We start from the raw sequence: 24,366 nt of genomic DNA, 5'->3' as shown, positions 1-24,366 counted from the left end.
GAATAGAATGATGTTTAAATAAACTTAATTTGAATATGCTTAAATCAAGAATTAAAGAAATCAGATTTGGATCGGGGAAAGACAAAAGTGGTCGGGTAGCCGATTTAACAGTCGTCGACATCCGAGGTAAGTCTATTAGCATATAAATGTTGATAAATTTGAAAATATATAAATGTTATTTGTTGAATTGAATTTTGTGGATATATATGTGTATTGGCCGAATTTGTGATAAGCCAAGAAGTTTTATTTCGTGTTTGATTCGATCGAGATACGTTGTCCGAAAGCCGTACGAACCTTTGGAATAGATAGGATACATATGTCATGACATAGGATTTTCGATATATGTTATCGTGTAAGACCATGTCTGGGACGTCGGCATCGACTTGTGTTTATGTGTAAGACCATGTCTAGGACATTGGCATCGTATTTGATTCGTGTAAGACCCTGTCTGGGACAGTGGCATCGATATATGATTACATGTAAGACCACGTCTGGGACGTTGGCATTGTACGAGTCTTTCGACTATCCGAGTATCCTTTTTAATTCCGAATGGTTCAACGGGCAAAGATAAGTTGTGTACGAATGTATAAATCAGGCTAAGTGACCAGGTATGTGATAGTTGATTACCTATTTGAAAATAAGGTAAGTTGTATACTTGAATTGATGATATGAAGTTATGTGAAATATGAATTATGTGATTGCATATTTGAATATATATGTATTCGACATTTGATGTATATGTGCATTGAGGAAAGTGATGATGGATTATATTAATGTTCAATTGATTATTCGGTAAAGAGGGAAGTTATTACAAATTATATAAGTTTTGATATATAAGTTGATAAATTGAATTATATGTGAAATTATAATGATTTATTACTAATTGTCTAGCTTAATTTATGTAAATGATTAAATGTTTGTTTGCTTATGGCTTACTAAGCTTTAATAGCTTACTGTGTGTAATCGCTTTCAATTTTATAGATTTGGAAGTTGGTTAAGAGCAGTGGAATCGTCAGAGAAGTCTATCACACTATCGACTGTTTTCGGTATTTTACTAAGTCTGAATTTAAACTTATGGCATGTATACTCTAGTTAATATGTTTGATTTTTGGGTATGTAAATATGAGCCATGCAAAAAAATGGCTTATTTACTTTGTTAAGCATGGTTTTTATACTTTTGATCAAGTGCTAGATATGTTGATTTTGGTATTTCAGCTATGGCATATTTATTTATGTGAATTATGTTTGATATGTTTTGTTAAGAAGGTGGTAAATAATTCGGCATAGGTGAGCTTAGTTAAAGCATATAAGTGAAGTGAGTTTGGTATAATATGTTAATCTCTGAATTGGCCATGGTGTATATGTATATATTATGGTGTTTTAGTCACGTGCTTCGGTAGTGAGGTAAATGATATTCAAGCTTAATTAATCTTGGTTATGTGTTATATATATATATGATATGTGTGATATGTTTGGTTTTAGTCGTATTGTTTCGCTATGGTTTATTTATAAGTAAATATATGTGAATCTTGTTTGATATGCTTTGTTAAGGTATTGTTATGTAATTTAGTAATTAAGTGAACTCGAAATGGCATATTTTGGCTTATGATTTAATGGCTAAATCTTGTACAATTTATGAGTTTATTTATGCATGTCAATTTGTTATGAAATAAATTAGAAATGTGGAGTATTTAATAAAGGTACGATTTGCTCATGCAAGTGGACTTAATATTCGATTTTATATTTGTAAAATGATATGAATTGTATGGATTTTTTTTTGATATGGCTAAAATGGTGTATTCATATGCTAAACTTGTAATAGATAAATATGCATGTTTTGGTCTTTTAAATGATATATAAAAATGATTTTAAGGTAGGTTTAAAATTTATGAATAAGACATACAAATTCGGGTAATGATAGTTAAGCGAGTAATACAAGTTTGAATTTAGCTTTTATAAATTTATTGGATTAGTCGATTAAAGGTTAAGTTGATTTGTATTGAGTGTATATAGTTTATGATTGAATGATTTCATTGAAATGATCATATGTGTATAATATAATGACATCAAAGGTATGTATGGCCATAATATAATGTTACTAATGTTGTAAATGTGATTGGATATTAAGTTGTATACATATTGGTTTCATTATGTACATATACATAAGTTATGAAATGCAATGTTTGATATTTAGATAGTGAAATTATGTACGGACATATTTTATATATATGAAAAGTGAAGATATATGCTTGAATATGATTTAATTATGAAAATGTCATTAATATGATGGATTTAGGAAATCGAATATTGAAAGTATTATATAATTTAACATGACTCGATGTATACAAGTTTGGTTTGAATTTGTTAATTATAGAATATGTTCGATTGAGCTTTGATGTATGTTTAAATTGAATTAGTTTGAATTTTGAAATGCGTTTATTTGTGATACATGCTTAGTAAGGTATGATTGATTTGAATTGTAATTATCATTTTATATATTTGAATTTAAAATAAGTAAATTGAGGATATTCAAGTTTGATAATGTTATAAATGTATCGTTATTCTTTGGTGTATGAAAGGAGATAAATGATTGTGCTGAACTGTGTCTTGTTCGGTAATGCCTCGTAACCCTAATCTGGTGACGGATACGGGTTAGGGTGTTACATGGCTTACTCGACCCAAATTGGCCTTGGCCACGTGATTCATTTTTAATGAAACCCGTGGTAGTTAATTATTCATATATCTTTTCACTATTTATTTATATGTTCCTTCAAATTTGTCTACTTGAATCACTGTTACTAAATTAATTATATCTTGAGCTACAGAATTTCGAATTAAGATCCACTTGATGTCTTTGACACTAGACTTAAATATCTTTTTACCATAAAATTTACAGAATTTTTAGTTCAACCAATAACTACAGTAAAATCTTCAAACTTACCCCTGTCCAACTATTTGACAGCTTCGTCCATTCTTTGCTAAAAACTAATTATCTCTTAGTAAAAAATTTGGATGATATTTTCATTTGTTTCTATTGAAAATGGACTCATTAATAATTTAAAAATGTAAATTTTAACCCCTAATTATTTTTCTCCAATTTTTGATGATTTTCCAATATCAGAACAGAGGAACCCAAATTCAATCTAACCTTGCGTCACAAAGTTTATCATACCTCACGATTTACAATTATATTACTTACACCGTTTCCTCTATGAGAAACTAGACTCAATAAGATTTAATTCTGTATTTTTTTCATCCTCTAATTCGATTTCCACAATTTATGGCGATTTTTCAAAGATAGCCTAGACAACAAACAATTTGGATTTCTCCTCGAATCCCTTTTTTTACGTTTTAGGTACACACCTCGCTTTATTTGATGCTAAAGCAGTCCCCGAGCACTCCAAAGCCTATAGTCAAGACACTCAACATCAATTTAACAGATTTACTAGTGAATTGACAACCAAGAACAGACAGAAACCCAACTTACAACCAACGATAACCCTCCGTTTAACTATTGTTAAGAAGAGAACACTCGATTCACCAGTCCGAGCCTCCCCCTACGCCCAAATCCCAGAGAAAAAATATTACCACTTCATTCGTTAAGAGATTATTCATAGAAACAAAGAGAAACACTTACCAAAACTAACCAAGCACTAACCGCGTACGAAAATGAAGGAAAATAAATGGATTAGGGAAAAATCAAGAAGATAAGAAAGATGGAAAAACTTAGAGAATTTCGGCAAGAGGAGAGGAAGAAGAATAGATGGCAGGATTTCTTTTTGGAAAAGAGAGTCAAAATGCGGTTATGGAAAAAAAAGAAAATAAAATCCTGATAACCTCTAAAATCCCTTAATCTTTTCCCCTAATTCCCACTACTCAGAATCCCCTTATTGCACAACTCTATCCCAAAATCTGAGCAAAAAAAAAAAATACCCTTGCTTACATAGGGATTTGAACACAAGACCTCCACCATAATAACACACCATTTAACCACCAAACCAACAGACTCATTCTAATATAATTTGCCCAACAATCAAATAAAAGCCTACTAAACAAGAGTAAGGCCTAATTCATTCAAAATACCAAAATTTGACCAAGCGAAGGCTTAAACTTGGGACCTCTCGAACACTCCCAAAACGCATAACCACTAAAGCTAACAGATATTTGTGTCATATTTTTACAATAACGAAATTAGAAATTTTGGGGTGTTACACCCATCTTTGTTCACTACTAATAATAATGGTCTTATTACAATTTAAGTCCACTAATTTAAAAAATTCATAGCAATTTGACACCTTTAACTTATAGACTCTACTTTTTCACCTTTTACGATTTAGTCCTCTTCAGTTAATTAAGCATGCAAACGTCCAAATTTCTTAACGAGATTTTTATATGACCTTACTAACATACCGTAGACATTAAAATAATAATTTACTCGCTGGGTTTGAGGTCTCAAAACCACTATTCTGATTGCGCTATATGACTATTCCTCGATCACTATAAACAACTTATTAATTGGAGGAGAAAATTCATCATCTAAGGTTATATTCAATACTAAAACAGAACAACTTTCTTCCCACTCACTACAAAAAAATTCTCATATAGCGCCATTCTTGATTTGATGCTAAAATGACGTTATGAGATGGCCAAATCTACCTCCTAAATTGGAGAGTTAACGAAAACCAAAGTAAAGAGTGTAATTATGATTTCAAATTTAATAATTCTAACATTGAAATCATTTTTGGCCTAAAATTAGAATTGAAATTTAGCTATGCATAAGAAAAAATAACAATAAAAATAAGAAAATGAAACTTTTATTGAAAATTAAAAAAAAAACAAGGGTGGAGAACTCCCAACCTAAACAGCCAAATTGTAAAAAATAAAAATCCCCTATCCCCTTAATTGACATATGCCAGAAAAGGGTTTCACTATTAATTGAATGTTTCAAATATAAATCCTAAATATTTATTATATAAAAAATTTATTCCTAATTAAACTCTTAAATAAATAAATAAATAATAACTATTAAAACAAATTATTGTTTAAACCCCAATTGCTATAATGATGATACATTAAATTGAAAAAAAATGAGATGTTCACTTGCATAAAATAGGTTTTAAAATGAAAATTATTTTTGTTAAAGACCGAGCCACCTCAATGGCTAATGTGATCTTCTCGATTCGGGTCTAACGTCTAGGCTAGGTTGGAGAGGTTAGATTTAGTGGTATCAGAGTCAGGCTCACAAAACTCAGACTGTGGAAATTGGGTACATCTACATACATAATATTAAGCAGGATATTTTGAAAAAAAAACCATGGCACAAGAATCTTTTAAAAATTGACTCTTTTCAGGAAAATACTTTTGAGACTCAGGTGTCGGTTCTGTCGTAGTAGAGATCTAGATTATGCAATTAGGTCTTGGATTAGGACAGAATAATGAGATATATGAATAAATGAATTTATAAATGTGATTAATCTTGATTGATTGGTTGAACCATGAATGACTTTACGTATAGGTATCCAATTGAAGGATTCGTATGCCCTAAATGTTTGACATATTGGATGCTTAATTGATACATGAATGCTATTGAATTGCAAAGAGATAGAATATTGGATATTACAATGTTTGAACGCTTCTGAATTGATTGTGTTGCTTTGCATGGGATGAGATGTTATGATCGAAGGGAGTATATGATAGTATAACCACATTTAATTTTGCACTGTATATCCACATCAAAAGTAGATTTCAACTGCGTCTATTTTACCGTGCTCTCACGGTCTCTCTGAGAGCTCTTATTTACAAGATGGTCATTTAGTTATTGGCAGCTTTTAGCTGCAATTATTCAAATCCAAAAGTGATATTAAGCCCACAAATCGGTGTGATGTTGAGTTCTGGGGAACCCCTATTATGGAGTGTAGCGGTGGGGTAGGATTACCGAATGTTAAACAAATTATTAAAACGAATGTTGCAAGGCATATTGTGCATACTTAATAAAAAGTACATGATGAAACAATTGAACGATTCAATGTGCATATAACTGTTATGAACAATATGTTAATTCTCTAATAGAATTCGTCTGATTGAGTATGATTGATAGTGTTAAATGTTAATGCTTGCTTGTCAAGGTAGCAAACCCAAACTACCATGTTGAATTAATTGATATGTGGAACTGTTTGTTATTATTGATGGTCATAATTGAATGTTTGGATTAGTTTATTGTAAAGGGACTCACACTGAGTTTTCATAGCTCACTCCCCATTATTTTCCATCTTTTCAGATAACCCTATAGATTAGGACGCAAATTTGACATGTGGAGGGTCTCAACTTATTCTCACCATTAATATTATTAGTACCATTATTATTATTATTATTATTATTATTATTATTATTATTAGTCCCGTTTTATTTTATTAAGAACCGTGGTATGGGATAAGATTTCTAAATCAAACATTTAGGTTGCAAGACATTATTCATAATGAAAAGGGCATTTAAGTAGATATTTATTTGATACGATTAAGGATGTAAGAAGGTACTTATTATTATGTGATAAAAATAGGTTGATTTTATTTTATTTTTAAAAAGAGATTTACAAATTATGTTTAAACTCCACCGCTATAATGATGATAGATTAAATTGAAAAAAAGAATAGATATTCATTAGCATAAAACATGTTTTAAAACGAAAATTATTTTTTTATAAAGACCGAGCCACCTCGATGGCTAATGTGATCTTTCCGAATCGGGTTTAATGTCTAGGCTGACTCGAGGAGGATACAAATCATAAGTATTTATCTAATATATTGAAATGTGAACTTCATGGAAATATATTGAAATGCTAATATGAAAATGAAAGTCACAGATAAGGATATGAAAAGAGTCCCATTTGAACCTTGTGAATACTTAGGATACAAATGACATGTCGTTAGGGATTATACGGTTTCGAGTGCTGGTCCTGAATGTTTTATCGATGGATGAGGTATTGTATTTGTTGCAGGTCCTCCATAGCTCATGTGAGCAACATTGTGTAGCCAACATCCTGACCCACAGCTCGTGTGAGCAGGCCCATTTCATAGCTCGTGTGAACACTGTTGGAAAGGTTATGGTTACAGTTACATGAAAATACACACTATGTGTGAGCATTTCCCGGGTATCCGATGTTATTCTATTTGGTTTAACGAGTAAATAAAGCTTAAATGGGTATATAAATATATAAAATGATTCATGATTTTGGATAATGAAATGGATTAAAATGATATGTGTAATTAAAAAGAAATGATGGTTTATTATACATGTATAAGGGATGAAATATGAAATGGAAATGTGTTCATGTTTTATATCATGTTTTGCTTGGATTTATATGTGTATTACTTCATGAACTAACCATATGAGGTGTTGTTTATAGGAAAGCAAATTTAGACTATGACTAAGGTAAATTATGCTTGATTGCTTAATTCAATGCATTCGGTAAGTTTGAGTTTCCTTTATACGAACTTACTAAGCATTAGTTGCTTATACAGTTGTTTTAATTGTTTTGTAGATCATCGAAAATCTCAAATGGTTGGAACTAATGTTGGGGTACGATCACACTATCCATCGATCCACTTTGGTAACCTATGAAATATATTGAAATGGTTATAAATGGCATGTATAGGGTTGCATGTTAATTTGATATGTTTCGAGCCTATGCTTAACCTACTTCCGTATATATGTGTTTTGAAATTAGTTGATATATGCTTGTGTTGATAGGTGAATTTAATCTTCTATGTGTGTTTTGTGAATAAGTATGGCTAGGTGGTATAAATTGAGAATGAAGTAACTAAATAGTGTGTGTGTGTGTGTGTGATATGTGTTATGACATGTATAGGAATTGTTGCTAATTTTGTAATATGGTAATGTTTTTGAGTTGTACCAAACCTTGATATGCATAATGCCTTTTGTCTTTGGTTTGTATATGACTAAACACTTCTGAATATGGTCATGTTGGTTATGCCTAGTTAAATTGATAAATTGTGATGGTATAGATTTAAAAGAAGTGATCTTTTGTATCCATGTTGTATGGTTGAGTTGTGGTATTGTAATCTTATTTACGAATGGCTTTTGTATATGAAATGTGGTGCCTTTGAATGATATATTGGTTAGAACATATAGGTTGCTTGAATTGGCATGTTTTGAATGTGTTAGGGTGTGTTTTAATCATATGAAAATGTGTGGGAAGGGTGTGTCTTGATGTGCAAGTATAAGATTTGAGATGATTTGTTTTAAGAGCTAAATTAGGAGCACATGGCCTAGGACATGGGCTACCACACGGCCGCGTGCCATACACGGTCACCCCACACGGGCATTTGACATTGAAATTTTAGGTGCAGGATGAACCACATGGACACAGAGAGTTACACAGCCGTGTAACCCGTTTTCATATACACCAAGAGGACACACGGGCTGGGACACGACCGTGTGTCCTAACTTTGAATGTCCACACGGCCTGGGCTATGCCACATGCCTGTGTAACCCTATTTTTAAAATTTTCAACTTTTTACCAAATTTTTTTGATTTATTTTAAATTAGTCCTGGATTGTTCTTGAACTTTTTTTAGGGCCTCGAAGGCTCAATTTAAAACCCAAATGTGTATGCTGCTAATTTGTAATGAGTTTTTGGTAATTAATATTAAATGACATTATAGATCTGTTTTGAAGTTAATTGTTCTCATTTGTATAGTAATGCTCCGTAACCCAAATCTAGCAACGAAGACGGGTTAGGGGTGTTACAGAACTGATTGTTATTCTTGATGGTCATAATTGAATGTTTGGATTTGACATGCGGAGGGTCTCAACTTATTCTCACCTTTCAAAAAAATAGGCTCACATGCCCATGTGGCCTACTCGGCCCAAATTGGCATTGGCCACGTGATCCATTTTTAATGAAACCCGTGCTAGTTAATTATTCATATATGTTTTCACTATTTACTTATATGTTCCTTCAAAGCTGTCTACTTGAGTCACTGTTACTAAATTATTTATATCTTGAGCTACAGAATTTCAAATTAAGATCTACTTGATGTCTTTGAAACTAGACTTAACCTTTCTACCATAAAATTTTCAGAATTTTTAGTCCAGTCAATAAGTACAGTAAAATCTTCAAACTTACCCTTGTCCTGCTATTTGAAAGCTTCGTCCCTTCTTTGCTAAAAACTAATTATCTCTTAGTACAAAATTTGGATGATGTTTTCATTTGTTTCTATTGAAAATAGACTCATTAATAATTTAAACATGTAAATTTTAACCCCTAATTATATTTCTCCAATTTTTGATGATTTTTCAAAGTCAGAACAGGGGAACCCAAATTCAATCTGACCTTGCCTCACAAAGTTTATCATACCTCACGATTTACAATTACATTACTTACACCATTTCCTCTATGAGAAACTAGACTCAATAAGATTTAATTCTGTATTTTTTTCATCCTCTAATTCGATTTCCACAATTTATGGTGATTTTTCAAAATTAGCCTAGACAGCAAGCAATTTCGACTTCTCACTGAATCCTTTTTTTTTTGCGTTTTAGGTACACGCCTGGTTTGGTTTGATGCTAAAACAGTCCCCGAGCACTCCAAAGCCTATAGTCAAGATACTCAACATCAATATAACGGATTTACAAGTGAATTGACAACCAAGAACTAACAAAAACCCAACTTACGACCAATGATAACCATCCGTTTAACTATTGTTAAGACGAGAACACTGAATTCACCAGTCCGAGCCTCCCCCTACGCCCAAATCGCAGAGAAAAAATATTACCACTTCATTCGTTAAGAGATTAATGACAGAAACGAAGAGAAACACTTACCAAAACTAAGCAAGCACTAACCGCGTGCGAAAACGAAGGAAAATAAATGGATTAGGGAAAAATCAAGAAGAAGAGAAAGATGGAAAAACTCAGAGAATTTCGAGAAGAGGATAGGAAGAATAATAGATGGCAGGATTTTTTTTGGAAAAGAGAGTCAAAATTCGGTTATGAAAAAAAAGAAAATAAAATTCTGATAACCCCTAAAATCCCTTAATCTTTTCCCCTAATTCCCACTACTCAGAATCCCCTTATTACACAACTCTATCCCAAAATCTGAGCAAAAAAAATAATACCCTTGTCTACATAGGGATTTGAACACAAGACCTCCACCATAATAACACACCATTTAACCACCAAACCAACAGACTCATTCTAATATAATTTGCCCAACAATCAAATAAAAGCCTACTAAACAAGAGTAAGGCCTAATTCATTCAAAATACCAAAATTTGACCAAGCGAAGGCTTAAACTTGTGACCTCCCGAACACTCCCAAAACACATAACCACTAAAGCTAACAGATATTTGTGTCATATTTTCACAATAACGAAATTAGAAATTTTGGGGTGTTACGCCCATCTTTGTTCACTACTAATAATAATGGTCTAATTGCAATTTAAGTCCACTCATTTAAAAAATTCATAGCAATTTGACACCTTTAACTTATAGACTCTACTTTTTCACCTTTTACGATTTAGTCCTCTTCACTTAATTAAGCATGCAAACGTCCAAATTTCTTAACGAAATTTTTATATGACCTTACTAACATACCGTAGACATTAAAATAATGATTTACTCATTGGATTTGAGGTCTCAAAACCATTGTTCCGATTTCACTAAAAACGGGTTGTTACAAAAGCTGTAACTTCAGGCGCAATTTTGATTCTAGCTATGAATTGATCTTAGACGATGAATTTTCTCCTCCAATTAATAAGTTGTTTATAGTGATCGAGGAATAGTCTTATACCACAAGCCCTTCTGTATGTAAATTAATTGTGGGAACAATCTGACATTTACCCTTATCAAGTGAATACCCTTGAAAGCAACTTCCACAATTTAATTCCTCAACAGCCTAACGAGTTAGAAGTATCCAACTCAAATCAACGGCCTCAACTGCGCTGATTGTTTAAACTTGTTTATTAATTCTCTTGACGAATTCAACTACTCACTCAATTTGTCATGCCAATTTGTTATTTAGTGAGATGAATACGAAAATTATAGATCATATTGATTCACTAATAGTATGACGTTATGAGATGGTCGAATCTACCTCCTAAACTGGAGAGTTAACTAAAACCAAAGTAAAGAGTGTAATTATGATTTCAAATTTAGTAGTTCTAACACTGAAATAATTTTTGGCCTAAAATTAGAATTGAAATTTAGTTATGCATGATAAAAAATAACAATAAAAATAAGAAAAGAAAACTTTTATTGAAATTAAATAAATAAACCATGGGTGGAGAATTCCCAACCTAAGCACCCAAAATGTAAAAAAAAAAATCCCTCTCCCATAAAAGGGTTTCACTTTTAATCGAATGCTTCAAATATAAATCATAAATATTTATTTAATAAAAATTAATCCCAATTAAACAAATATTATTAGTACCATTATTATTATTGTTGTTTCCGTTTTATTTTATTAAGAACCGTGGTATTGAATAAGATTTCTAATTCAAACTTTTAGGTTGCATGACATTATTCATAATGAAAAGGGCATTTAAGTAGATATTTATTCGATATAGTTAAGGATGTAAAAGGTACTTATTATTATGTGTTAAAAATAGGTTGATTTTATTTTTTATTTTTAAAAAGAGATTTACAAATTATTGTTTAAACTCTACTGCTATAATGATGATATATTAAATTGAAAAAAGAAGAAGAGAAATTCACTAGCATAAAACATGTTTTAAAATGAAAATTATTTGTTTTCAAGACCGAGCCACCTCAATGGCTAATGTGATCTTCCTGAATCGGGTCTAACGTCTAGGCTGAGTCAGAGAGGTTACAAATCATAAGTATTTATGTAATAATAAAAAAATAATACTAATTAAATTTTTAAATAAATATCTTTACAAATAAATACAAATAAAAAATAACTATTAAAATGACATAATCCCAAAATCTAATAAATTTAGTATGCTGTCCTTTCTTTTTTTTTTGTGTGTGTGTGAATCTTTTTCACGAATTTTGCTTGCATGTCAAATAGTCCAAGTAATTCACCTTTCAACTTGCATTCCAATATTAGGGACATGTGTTGCACCTAAATAGAAAAAAAATACCAAAATTAATAGTATCTATATCCGAAATTAATTAGAATTCATCACAAAAAAGTAAATTAAGCACATTATTAACTATTGAATACAAACTCTATCTCCGTGAATCCATATTTATGTTATTTTTCTAAAATTTGTCATATTCAATACAAAACAGAACAACTTTCTTCCCACTCGCTAGAAATATTTTTTATTTCAATACAAAGTGTCCAACCTTTTGCCCCAGAAAACCTTCACTCCTTCATTTCTCCTTCTTCAATCTGCACCTGTCAAACCACCAAACACAACCCTTCCACATGCAATTAAAACTAACAAAATATTATTATTTATAAAGAGAGATATTCACTAGCATAAAACATGTTCTAAAATGAAAATTATTTTTTATAAAGATCGAGCCACCTCGATGACTAATGTGATCTTCCCGAAACGAGTCTAATGTCTAGGCTGAGTCGGGGAGGTTACAGACCATATGTACTTATCTAATAAAAAAAGTAATACTAATTAAATTTTTAAATAAATATCTTTACAAATAAATACGAATAAAAAATAATTATTAAAACGAAATAACCCTAAAATCTAATAAGTTTAGTACCCCAAAATTAATTAGAATTAATCACAAAAAAATAAATTAAAAACATGATCAACTATTGAATACAAACTCTATATCTGTGAATCCATATTTATGTTTTTTTTTCCAATTTTGTCATATTCAATACAAAAGCAGAACAACTTTCTTCCCACTCACTACAAAAAAAATTGTCATATAGCTACGTCTATTTTTACTAGCGGTCAAATTTCGTTAGTTTAAGTGCATCTATATCGACAGGTTGCTACATTTGACAGCATATGGTGAACCTATATAGATACATTTTGTTATCGCCCGTATAAGAAAACAATTTTGACATAAGAGCTCGTCCATTTATATGTTAATGTTACCTGCAATGTAACAAAATAAAAGAAAGGTATATTTGAACAAATTAATGTAACAAAAATCCAAGTAATTCACCTTTCAACTTGCATTCCAATATTAGGGACATGTGTTGCACCTAAATAGAAAAAAAAATCAAAATATATAGTATCTATATCCGAAATTAATTAGAATTCATCACAAGAAAGTAAATTAAACAAAGTAAATATTAGGGACATGTGTTGCACCTTGATATGCATAATGCCTTTTGTCTTTGGTTTGTATATGACTAAACACTTTTGAATATGGTCATGTTGGTTATGCCTAGTTAAATTGATAAATTGTAATGGTATAGATTTAAAAGAAGTGATCTTTTGTATCCATGTTGTATGGTTGAGTTGTGGTCTTGTAATCTTATTCTGAATGGCTTTTGTATATGAAATGTGGTGCCTTTTAATGACATATTGGTTAGAACATATAGGTTGCTTGAATTGGCATGTTTTGAATGTGTTAGGGTGTGTTTTAATCATATGAAAATGTGTGGGAAAGGTGTGTCTTGATGTGCAAGTATAAGATTTGAGATGACTTGTTTTAAGAGCTAAATTAGGAGCACATGGCCTAAGACATGGGCTGCCACACGGCCGCGTGCCATACATGGTCACCCTACACGGCCATTTGACATTGAAATTTTAGGTGCAGGATGAACCACACGGACACAGAGAGTTACACGGCCGTGTAACCTGATTTCATATACACACAAGTGGACACACGGGCTGGGACACGACCGTGTGTCCTAACTTTGAATGTCGACACGGCCTGGGCTATGCCACATAGTTGTGTGACCCTATTTTGAAAATTTTCAACTTTTTACCAAAATTTTTTGATTTATTTTAAATTAGTCCTAGATTGTTCCTGAACTTTTTTTAGGGCCTCAAAGGCTCAATTTAAGACCCAAATGTGTATCTTTGCTAGTTTGTAATGAGTTTTGGTAATTAATATTAAATGACATTATAGATCTATTTTGAAGTTAATTGTTCTCATTTGTATAGTAATGCTCGTAACCCAAATCCAAAGAACGAAGACGGGTTAGGGTGTCTGAATCGATTGTTATTCTTGATGGTCATAATTGAATGTTTGGAATTGACATGCGGAGGGTCTCAACTTATTCTCACCTTTAATATTATTAGTACCATTGTTGTTGTTGTTGTTGTTGTTGTTGTTGTTGTTGTTCTTCTTGTTGTTTCTTGTTTATTTTATTTTATTGATCATAAGTATAGATCATATTGATTCACTAACAGTATGATGTCCAACATTAAATCAAGGGCGCGATTATTGATTTGATGCTAAAATGACGTTATGAGATGGCCAAATCTACCTCCTAAATTGGAGAGTTAACGAAAACCAAAGTAAAGAGTGTAATTATGATTTCAAATTTAATAATTCTAACATTGAAATAATTTTTGGCCTAAAATTAGAATTGAAATTTAGCTATGCATAAGAAAAAATAACAATAAAAATAAGAAAATGAAACTTTTATTGAAAATTAAAAAAAAAAACAAGGGTGGAGAACTCCCAACCTAAACAGCCAAATTGTAAAAAATAAAAATCCCCTATCCCCTTAATTGACATATGCCAGAAAAAGGGTTTCACTATTAATTGAATGTTTCAAATATAAATCCTAAATATTTATTATATAAAAAAATTTATTCCTAATTAAACTCTTAAATAAATAAATAAATAATAACTATTAAAACAAAATATTATTAGTACCATTATTATTATTATTATTTCTATTTTATTTTATTCAGAACCGTGGTGTGAGATAAGATTTCTAATTCAAACGTTTAGGTTGCATGACATTATTCATAATGAAAAGGACATTTAAGTAGATATTTATTGGATACAATTAAGGTTGAAAGAAGGTACTTATTATTATGTGATAAAAATAGGTTGATTTTATTTTTTATTTTTAAAAAGAGATTTACAAATTATTGTTTAAACTCTGCTGCTATAGTGATGATAGATTAAATTGAAAAAAAAAGAGATATTCACTAGCATAAAACAGGTTTTAAAACGAAAATTAATTTTTATAAAGACCGAGCCACCTCGATGACCAATGTCATCTTACCGAATCGAGTCTAACGTCTAGGTTGAGTCGGGGAGGTAACAAATCATAAGTATTTATCTAATAAAAAAATAATACTAATTAAATTTTTAAATAAATACCTTCACAAAAAATAAAAATAAAAATAATTATTAAAACGAAAAAACCCCAAAATCTAATAAGTTTAGTATGCGGTTTTTTTTTAATGAAACTCTTTCACCAATTTTGCTTCCATGTCAAATTGTCTACGTAATTCACCTTTCAACTTGCATTCCAATTACACCTAAATAGAAAAAAGAAAAAAAAACCAAAATTAATAGTCTATTTTTAATTAGAATTAATCACAAAAAGGTCAATTAAAAACATGATCAACTATTGAATACAAACTCTATATCTGTGAATCCATATTTATGTTTTTTTTTCCCAATTTTGTCATATTCAGTACAAAAAAGCAGAACAAATTTCTTCCCACTCACTACAAAAAAATTGTCATATAGCTACGTCTATTTTTACTAGCGGTCAAATTTCGTTAGTTTAAGTGCATCGATATCGACGGGTTGCTACATTTGACAGCATATGGTGAACCTATATAGATGCATTTTGTTATCGCCCGTATAAGAAAACAATTTTGACATAAGAGCTCATCCATTTATATGTTGATGTTACCTGCAATGTAACAAAATAAAAGAAAGGTATATTTGAACAAATTAATTTAAGTAGTGGGATATAAATGTAAGGTCTGAAAATGATTGATTTGAGGTAACATATGTGTGTGGCTTACCATTTCATGCAAGAAAAGCGAATTAATTTTTTTATGAAGGAAATAGTAGATTGAGAGAATGACAAAGGCAAGTTAAAGAAAAAGATTAGTTTTTTAAAATGAATATGTTTCGGTCATTTGATAATTTTGTTCTTTAACTTGCCTTAGTCATTCTCTCTCCCAATACTGAACCTCCGACGTACATCCATACGATGTTGAGAAAATAAGTTAAGAAGAATAGCAGAGAAAAAGGGCAAAGACAAGTTAAAGAAAAACGTAATATGCTATGCCAAAGTTCTTAAAGAAGGGAAGGGACTAACTTTGAAATTTTTCTTTAACTTGTCTTTGCCTTTTTCTCCCATCTTCTGTGTGGTTATTGCTATTCAAGAACAAAGTGGTTAGTTTTGGTTAGATGTATTCCTGGTATTTATAGACGAACATGGTGAAGAACACAATTTCTACACAAATGAAAGGAAAGTTAACCGGAATTATCCATGCAATTTTCTCTCAAGAAGGAATCATAACAGGAAATTACAAATTTTTTGTTTTTTTATTTATTATTAATTGATGATTACATTGTTAGAAAAAAAATTAATGACTATTTCATACACAAAATAAACTTATTGACGATTCAACAACAAATAAAATAATTAAGTCATACAATAATTTATTTAACTACATTTCTTTTGTTACTTCTTGATAACTATTAATTAACTCGCAACATAAATGTAAAATATATTTCCTTCAGATTTGATTTCCTACTAAACCCATTGAACATTCTCATGATTTACTTCGAAATTTAAATATAATAATAAAGGAAGGAAAATCAAGGAAATGACAGGGAATGTTATAAGAATTGAATAAAATAATAAAATTCTTGAAACGAGTAAACAGGGAAAGGAAAATGCAGTTTTACAAAGAAACTTGATGGAAATTAAGGAAGGAAAAGAAAGAAGCCTTTCACACGCAATCTTAGGTTTCGAAGAAAACAACCTAGGTTTTTCTTGTTAAATTCTGCCCCGTATTTATCAAAATTTGTGGATTAGTCCCTATATTTTTCTTCGATTAATTTTAGTTCGTATTTAACAAAGTATAGGGACTAGTGCAAGAATTTATCCTTTTTTAATAATTATTCACGGAAGGTCATATTTTGACTTAAATATAACATATTTTAATATTATTTAATTAATTCAGTGTTCTCAAAATTTATTTCTCGAAAAACATATTTTTGGAGAATACTTGACATGTGAGGTTGTGAAGTTCATGGTTATTTCAAATTAATAGAAAAATACTAAAATTTATAGCATCTATATCCAAAATTAATTAAAATTAATCATAAAAATATCCATGATGCACATCATCAACGATTCAATATAAACTCTATATCTGTTAATCCTTTTTATGTTAATTATTTTTTAATTTTTCCAATGAGTGAATATTCATATATTCAATACTAGTAGAAATCAAGGATCCCAAATAAGTTACATGAAAGTAAGTAAAAAGAAAAAAGATAAAGGCAAACTAAAAAGAAAATGCAAAAACAAAGAACACACTTTCAAAGGCAAGGATCCAAATCTTTACCCTTTTAGGCAATAGGGATTTGCCTAGACTCACACTTAGTGAGGTTTGCCCCTCATCGTCTTCGGACACGTAAGGAACCACATTAAGTTACAATCTTCTTTAAGTTTTTCCAAATGATGTCATAACCCACCAATTACGGTTTTATACAATATGGTCTTCTTTCAGCGCCATGGCCATGGACTTGTCCTTTCAGAGATTTGTGTTTTTAGTCCGATGGACCCCTTTGATGTCTCCGGAGATAGACACAGACTCTTCGTACTTAGACCCATCTACTCACTCAATTTGTCACGCCAATTTGACGAGTTAGAAATGTAACAGCCTGATGTTCAGTGGTGTCGAAAATAGTGCTTCAAGACCACCAAATTCGACAAGTAAGCTCGTAAATTTTATTATTTAGTATTTACGAGTCAAATGTGGTTTTAGGAAGATTTTTGAATTACTAATTTGTGTTTGATAAGTATTCAATAGGTTAAGTGGTTTAGAAAATGAGGTATTGAGACCTCGATTCTATAAACCGAGCCGTAAATATTTTTATAAATATTTACGGACTATCATTAAGGTAGTATTAAAGTTTTGTTAGAAAATTTTCTACCTTTTCAGATAACTCTACAGACTAGGACACGGATTTGACATGCAGAGGGTCTCAGCTTATTCTCACATTTAATATTATTAGTGCCATTTTTGTTGTTGTTGTTGTTTCCGTTTTATTTTATTAAGAATCGTGGTATGGGATAAGATTTCTAATTCAAACATTTAGGATGCATGACATTATTTATAATGAAAAGGGCATTTAAGTGTATATTTATTCTATATAGTTAAGGATGTAAGAATTTACTTATTATTATGTGATAAAAATAGGTTTTAATTTTTTTAAAAAAGAGATTTACAAATTATTGTTTAAACTCCGCTGCTATAATGATGATAGATTAAATTTAAAAAAAAAAAGGAGATATTCACTTGCATAAAATAGGTGTTCAAATGAAAATTATTTTTGATAAAGACTGAGCCACCTTGATGGCTAATGTGATCTTCCCGAACTGAGCCACAATTTAATTCTTCAACAGCCTGACGAGTTAGAAGAACCCGACTCAAATCAACGACCTCAGCTGCGCTGGTTGTGTAAACTTGATTGTTAATTCCGTTGACGGATCCAACTACTCACTCAATTTTTCATGTCAATTTGTTATTCGATGAGACGAATACAAAAATTACAGATCATATTGATTCACTAACAGTATGACGACCAACATTGAATCAAGGGGTGCCCTTTTTGATTTAATGCTAAAATGGCATTATGAGATGGCTGAATCTACCTCCTAAAGTGGAGAGTTAGTGAATACCAATGTAGAGAGTGTAATTAGTGAATACCAATGTAGAGAGTGTAATTACAATTTCAAATTTAATAGTTCTAACGTTGAATTAATTTTTAGCCTAATTTAGCTATGCATAATAAAAAATAACAATAAAATAAAAAAACTTTTATTGAAAATAAAAAAAAGATAAAAAAAAACAATGGTGGAGAATTCCCAACAAAGCAATGAAAATGTAAAAATAAAAATTCCCTATCCCTTAATTGCATATTACGAAAAGGTTTCACTCTTAATTGAATGCTTCAAATATAAATCCTAATTATTTATCTAATAAAAATTTAATCCTAATTAAACTCTTAAATAAATATCTTTACAAATAAATAATAAAATAACTATTAAAACAAAATAATCCCAAATCTAATAAATTTAGAATGTCGTTTTTTATGAAAATTTTTTGCCAATTTTGCTTCCATGTCAAATTGTCTAAGTAATTCACCTTTCAACTTGCATTCCAATATTAGAGACATGTGTTGCACCTAAAGAGAAAAAAATACCAAAACTAATAGTATCCATATTCAAAATTAATTAGAATTAATCGCAAAAATGTCAATTAAGCACATTATCAACTATTGAATACAAACTCTATATCTGTAAATCCCTATTTATGTTAATTATTATTTTTTATTTTGTCATATTCAATACAAGAAAAAAGAACAACTTTCTTCCCACTCACTACAAATAATTTGTCATGTAGCTACGTCTATTTTTACTAGCGGTCAAATTTTGTTAGTTTAAGTGCATCTATATCGACGGGTTACTACATTTGACAACATATGGTGAACCTATATTGGTACATTTTGTTATCGCCTATATAATAAAATAATTTTTGACATAAGAGCTTGTCCATTTATATGTTAATATTACCTACAATGTAACAAAATAAAAGAAAGGTATATTTGAACAAATTAATATAAGTAGTGGAATAAAAATATAAGGTTTGAAAATAGTTTAGCTGAGCTAACATATGCATGTGGAATGTGTGTGGCTTACCATTGTCAGCAAGAAAGGCGAATTAAGATTTCTAATTCAAACATTTAAGATACATGATATTATTCATAATTAAAAGAGCAACGTAATATGCTATGCCTAAGTTCTTAAAGAAGGGAAGGGACTAATTTTGAAATTTTTCTTTAACTTGTCTTTGCCTTTTTCTCCCATTTTCTCTCAAGAAGGAAATATAACAGAAATTACAAACTTTTTGTTCTTTTTATTATTAATTGATGATTACATTGTTAGAAAAAATTTAATGACTATTTTAGAATAGTCCACGAACTTCTACAAATATTACAATTTAACCTAGGTAAGTTCGTATGGTTAAAATTTAATATCTTTATTAAATTGATGAATGGTACTATGTATTTAGTATATTCTTGAAAATGGAATTATTGTTAAGTTATAAATTTGAAGTGAATATTTGAGTTAAATGGAACACGAGATTTGAGTACAATCGTAGTGTGGTGCAAGAGAACAAAGGAGGAATTGACGAAAAATTACCCAAGTAAACTGAGGTTCAGCATTTGTTGGGAGCTTTCGTGTTTACTTTCCATTTAGCTCTCACGAGCTTCTGTTCAACTCATATCAGTTTCCGTTCAGCTCTTTTGAGCTTTTGTTTAACCCTTTTGGGTTTCCGTTCAGCTCTTATGAGCTTCTGTTCAACCCTCATGGGTTTCTATTTAGCACTTATGTGTTTCTGTTCAGCCTTCGGGCTTTTGAAAACGATGTACTCTTATCCATAAGTCGCTCTTCGATTTGGTAAGATTTGGTAAGTGACTTATGTAATTGAAATTGAAAGACTTATTGTTTAAACTTGTTTATTAATTCTCTTGATGAATCCAACTACTCACTCAATTTGTCATGCCAATTTGTTATTTAGTGAGATGAATAAGAAAATTATAGATCATATTGATTCACTAACAGTATGACGTCCAACATTGAATCAATGAGCGCCCTTCTTGATTTGATGCTAAAATGACGTTATGAGATGGCCGAATTTACCTCCTAAACTGGAGAGTTAACTAAAACCAAAGTAAAGAGTGTAATTATGATTTCAAATTTAATATTCCTAACATTGAAATAATTTTTGGCCTAAAATTAGAATTGAAATTTAGTTATGCATAATAAAAAAACAATAAAAATAAGAAAAAAAACTTTTATTGAAATTAAATAAATAAAAAAACCAAGGGTGGAGAATTCCCAACCTAAGCAACCCAAATGTAAAAAATAAAAATCCCCTCTCCCATAAAAGGCTTTCACTTTTAACTGAATGCTTCAAATATAAATCCTAAATATTTATTTAATAAAAAATTAATCCCAATTAAAATAAATAAATAATAAAATAACTATTAAAACAAAATATTATTAGTACCATTATTATTGTTGTTGTTTCCATTTTATTTTATTATGAATCGTGGTATGGGATAAGATTTCTAATTCAAGCGTTTAGGTTGCATGACATTATTCATAATTTAAAGGAAATTAAGTAGATAATTATGTTATTTTTAAAATTTCGTCATATTCAATAAAAGCAGAACAACTTTCTTCTCACTCACTAAAAATATTTTTCTTTCAATACAAAGTGTCCAACCTTTTGCCCCAGCAAGCCTTCACTCCTTCATTTCTCCTTCCTCAATCTTTTGCCAAACCACCAAACACAACCCTTCCACATGCAATTAAAAGTAGTGGGATATAAACATAAGGTCTGAAAATGATTGATTTGAGGTAACATATGTGTGTGGCTTACCATTTCATGCAAGAAAAGCGAATTAATATTTAAACCTAAACACTTTTTATGAAAGAAATAGTAGATTGAGAGAATGACAAAGGCAAGTTAAAGAAAAGATTAGTTTTTAAATGAAAATGTTTGGTCATTTGATAATTTTTTCTTTAACTTGCCTTAGTCATTCTCTCTCCCAATACTGAACCTCCGACGTACATCCATACGATGTTGAGAAAATAAGTTAAGAAGAATAGCAGAGAAAAAGGGCAAAGACAAGTTAAAGAAAAACGTAATATGCTATGCCTAAGTTCTTAAAGAAGGGAAGGGACTAACTTTGAAAATTTTCTTTAACTTGTCTTTGCCTTTTTCTCCCATCTTCTATGTGCTTATTGCTATTCAGGAATAATGTGGTTAGTTTTGGTTAGATGTCTGATTCATGGTATTTATAGACCAACATGGTAAAGAACACAATTTCTACACAATTGAAAGGAAAGTTAACCGGAATTATCCATGCAATTTTCTCTCAAGAAGGAAATATAACAGGAAATTACAAACTTTTTTGTTCTTTTTATTATTAATTGATGATTACATTGTTAGAAAAAAATTAATGACTATTTTATACACAAAATAAACTTATTGAGGATTCAACAACAAATAAAATAATTAAGTGATATAATAATTTATTTAACTACAGTTCATTTCTTACTTCTTGATAACTATTAATTAACTCGCAACATAAATGTAAGTTATATTTCCTTCAGATTTGATTTCCTACTAAACCCATTGAACATTTTCATGATTTACTTTGAAATTTAAATATAATGATAAAGGAAGGAAAATCAAGGAAATGACAGGGAATGTTATAAGAATTGAATAAAATAATAAAATTCTTGAAACGAGTAAACAGGGAAAGGAAAATGCAGTTTTACAAAGAAACTTGATGGAAATAGTGATGGAAGTTCAGGAAGGAAAAAAAAGAAGCCTTTCACATGCAATCTTAGGTTCCGAAGAAAACAACCTAGGTTTTTCTTGTTAAATTCTGCTATTAGTGCACGTATTTATCAAAATTTGTGGATTTAGTCCCTATATTTTTCTTCAATTAATTTTAGTCATTTTACTATTCGAATTGGTCAATTTTAGTCCCAATACTTTTTAAAATTTGAAATTTTAGTCTGACCCAAACAATAGCAGTTAAACCCATTTGGTTAAATTCAATTACTAGTCCTATACTATACATACAATTTTATTTAGTCAATATTCTCCAATTGGATTAGTTTAAGTCTCTATACTTTTAGAATTTTGAATTTTCAGTCTTGGCGCAAATGACAGATCATTTATCCATTAACTGGATTTTTAGTGAGTAATGTGTAGAAATAACAAGTGACATAGCATTACACATATGATCATATGTTTTCCTTATCAAATTTTGGAAATAACAGAACTTAATGAATTTAATCGTTTCTTTGAGGTGGAAATTTTAAAATTTGGAAAGTACATGGATTAAAATGATTAAATTAAAGTCAGAGACTAAATTCACAACTTTTATGAAGCATAGGGACTAGTACAAGAATTTAACCTTTTTTAATAATTATTCATGGGAGATCATATTTTGACTTAAGTATAACATATTTTCATCTTATTTAATTAATTAAGTGTTTCCAAAATTTATTTCTCGAAAAACATTTTTTGGAGAATACTTAACATATGAGGTTGTGAAGTTCAATGTTATGTCAATTTAATAGAAAAAAACCAAAATTAATAGCATCTATATCCAAAAGTAATTAAAATTAATCATAAAAAATATCAATTAAGCACATTATCAACTATCCAGTACAAACTCTACATCTGTGATTCCATTTTTATGTTAAATATTTTTTAAAATTTTTTCGAAGACTGAATATTCATATATTCAATACTAGTAGAAATCAATGATCCCAAATAAGTTACATGATAGTAAGTAAAAAAGAAAAAGGCAAACCATACATTAGGCAAACTAAAAAGAAAATGCAAAAATAAATAACACACTTAAAAAAGCAAGGATCCAAATCTCAACCCTTTGAAGCGATAGGGATTTGTCTAGACTCACACTTAGTAAGGTTTGCCCCTCACCTTCTTAGGACACGTAAGGAACCACATTAGGTAATAATCTTCCTTAAGTTTTTCCTCATGATGTCATATCCCACCAATTACAGTTTTATACAATATGGTCTTCTTTCAACGCCATGACCATGGACTTGTCCTTTCAAAGATTCATGTTTTTAGTCCGACGGACCCCTTTGACAACTCCGGAGGTAGACACGGACTCTTCATACTTAGACTCATCTACTCGCTCAATTTCTTAAAATGAGTTTTAAATACCTTTAATTTTGAAAATAGGACTAATTTGTAAAAGAGTAAAAATTGAGAGTTTTTAAGAAGTTATTTAGCCAGATTTTAAAATCCAAGTTAAATAACCTCTCTTCATCAAAGGCAACCATTTGACTTTCTGTGAGTTTTAAATGATATCTAGTCTCATAAACTGAATTCTTAGCCATTGAAATGCATGTTTTAAATAAAAGTCGAAAATCAGGTCTTTAATTGTGAATTTCTGGTTTGTGGATAAAAATGTAGTTTCAAAGAACTTTTAAATTAGTTTTAACATGATTAGAAGGTTTCTAAACTTACTTTAAAGTTTCCTTAAAGATTTCTAAGGATTTAATGAATTTTCGAGAAAATTGCCATAAACATGTAAAATTTTTGATACAATGAATTGAATAGTTTTGAGTAGTTTAAAGGTTGAGAATTATCGTAGGTGAATAATTATGTGAATGCAATT

The sequence above is a fragment of the Gossypium raimondii genome, chromosome 13, assembly GCF_025698545.1.
Source record: "Gossypium raimondii isolate GPD5lz chromosome 13, ASM2569854v1, whole genome shotgun sequence".
Classification (NCBI taxonomy): Eukaryota; Viridiplantae; Streptophyta; class Magnoliopsida; order Malvales; family Malvaceae; genus Gossypium; species Gossypium raimondii.
This window is presented reverse-complemented; position numbering follows the sequence as displayed.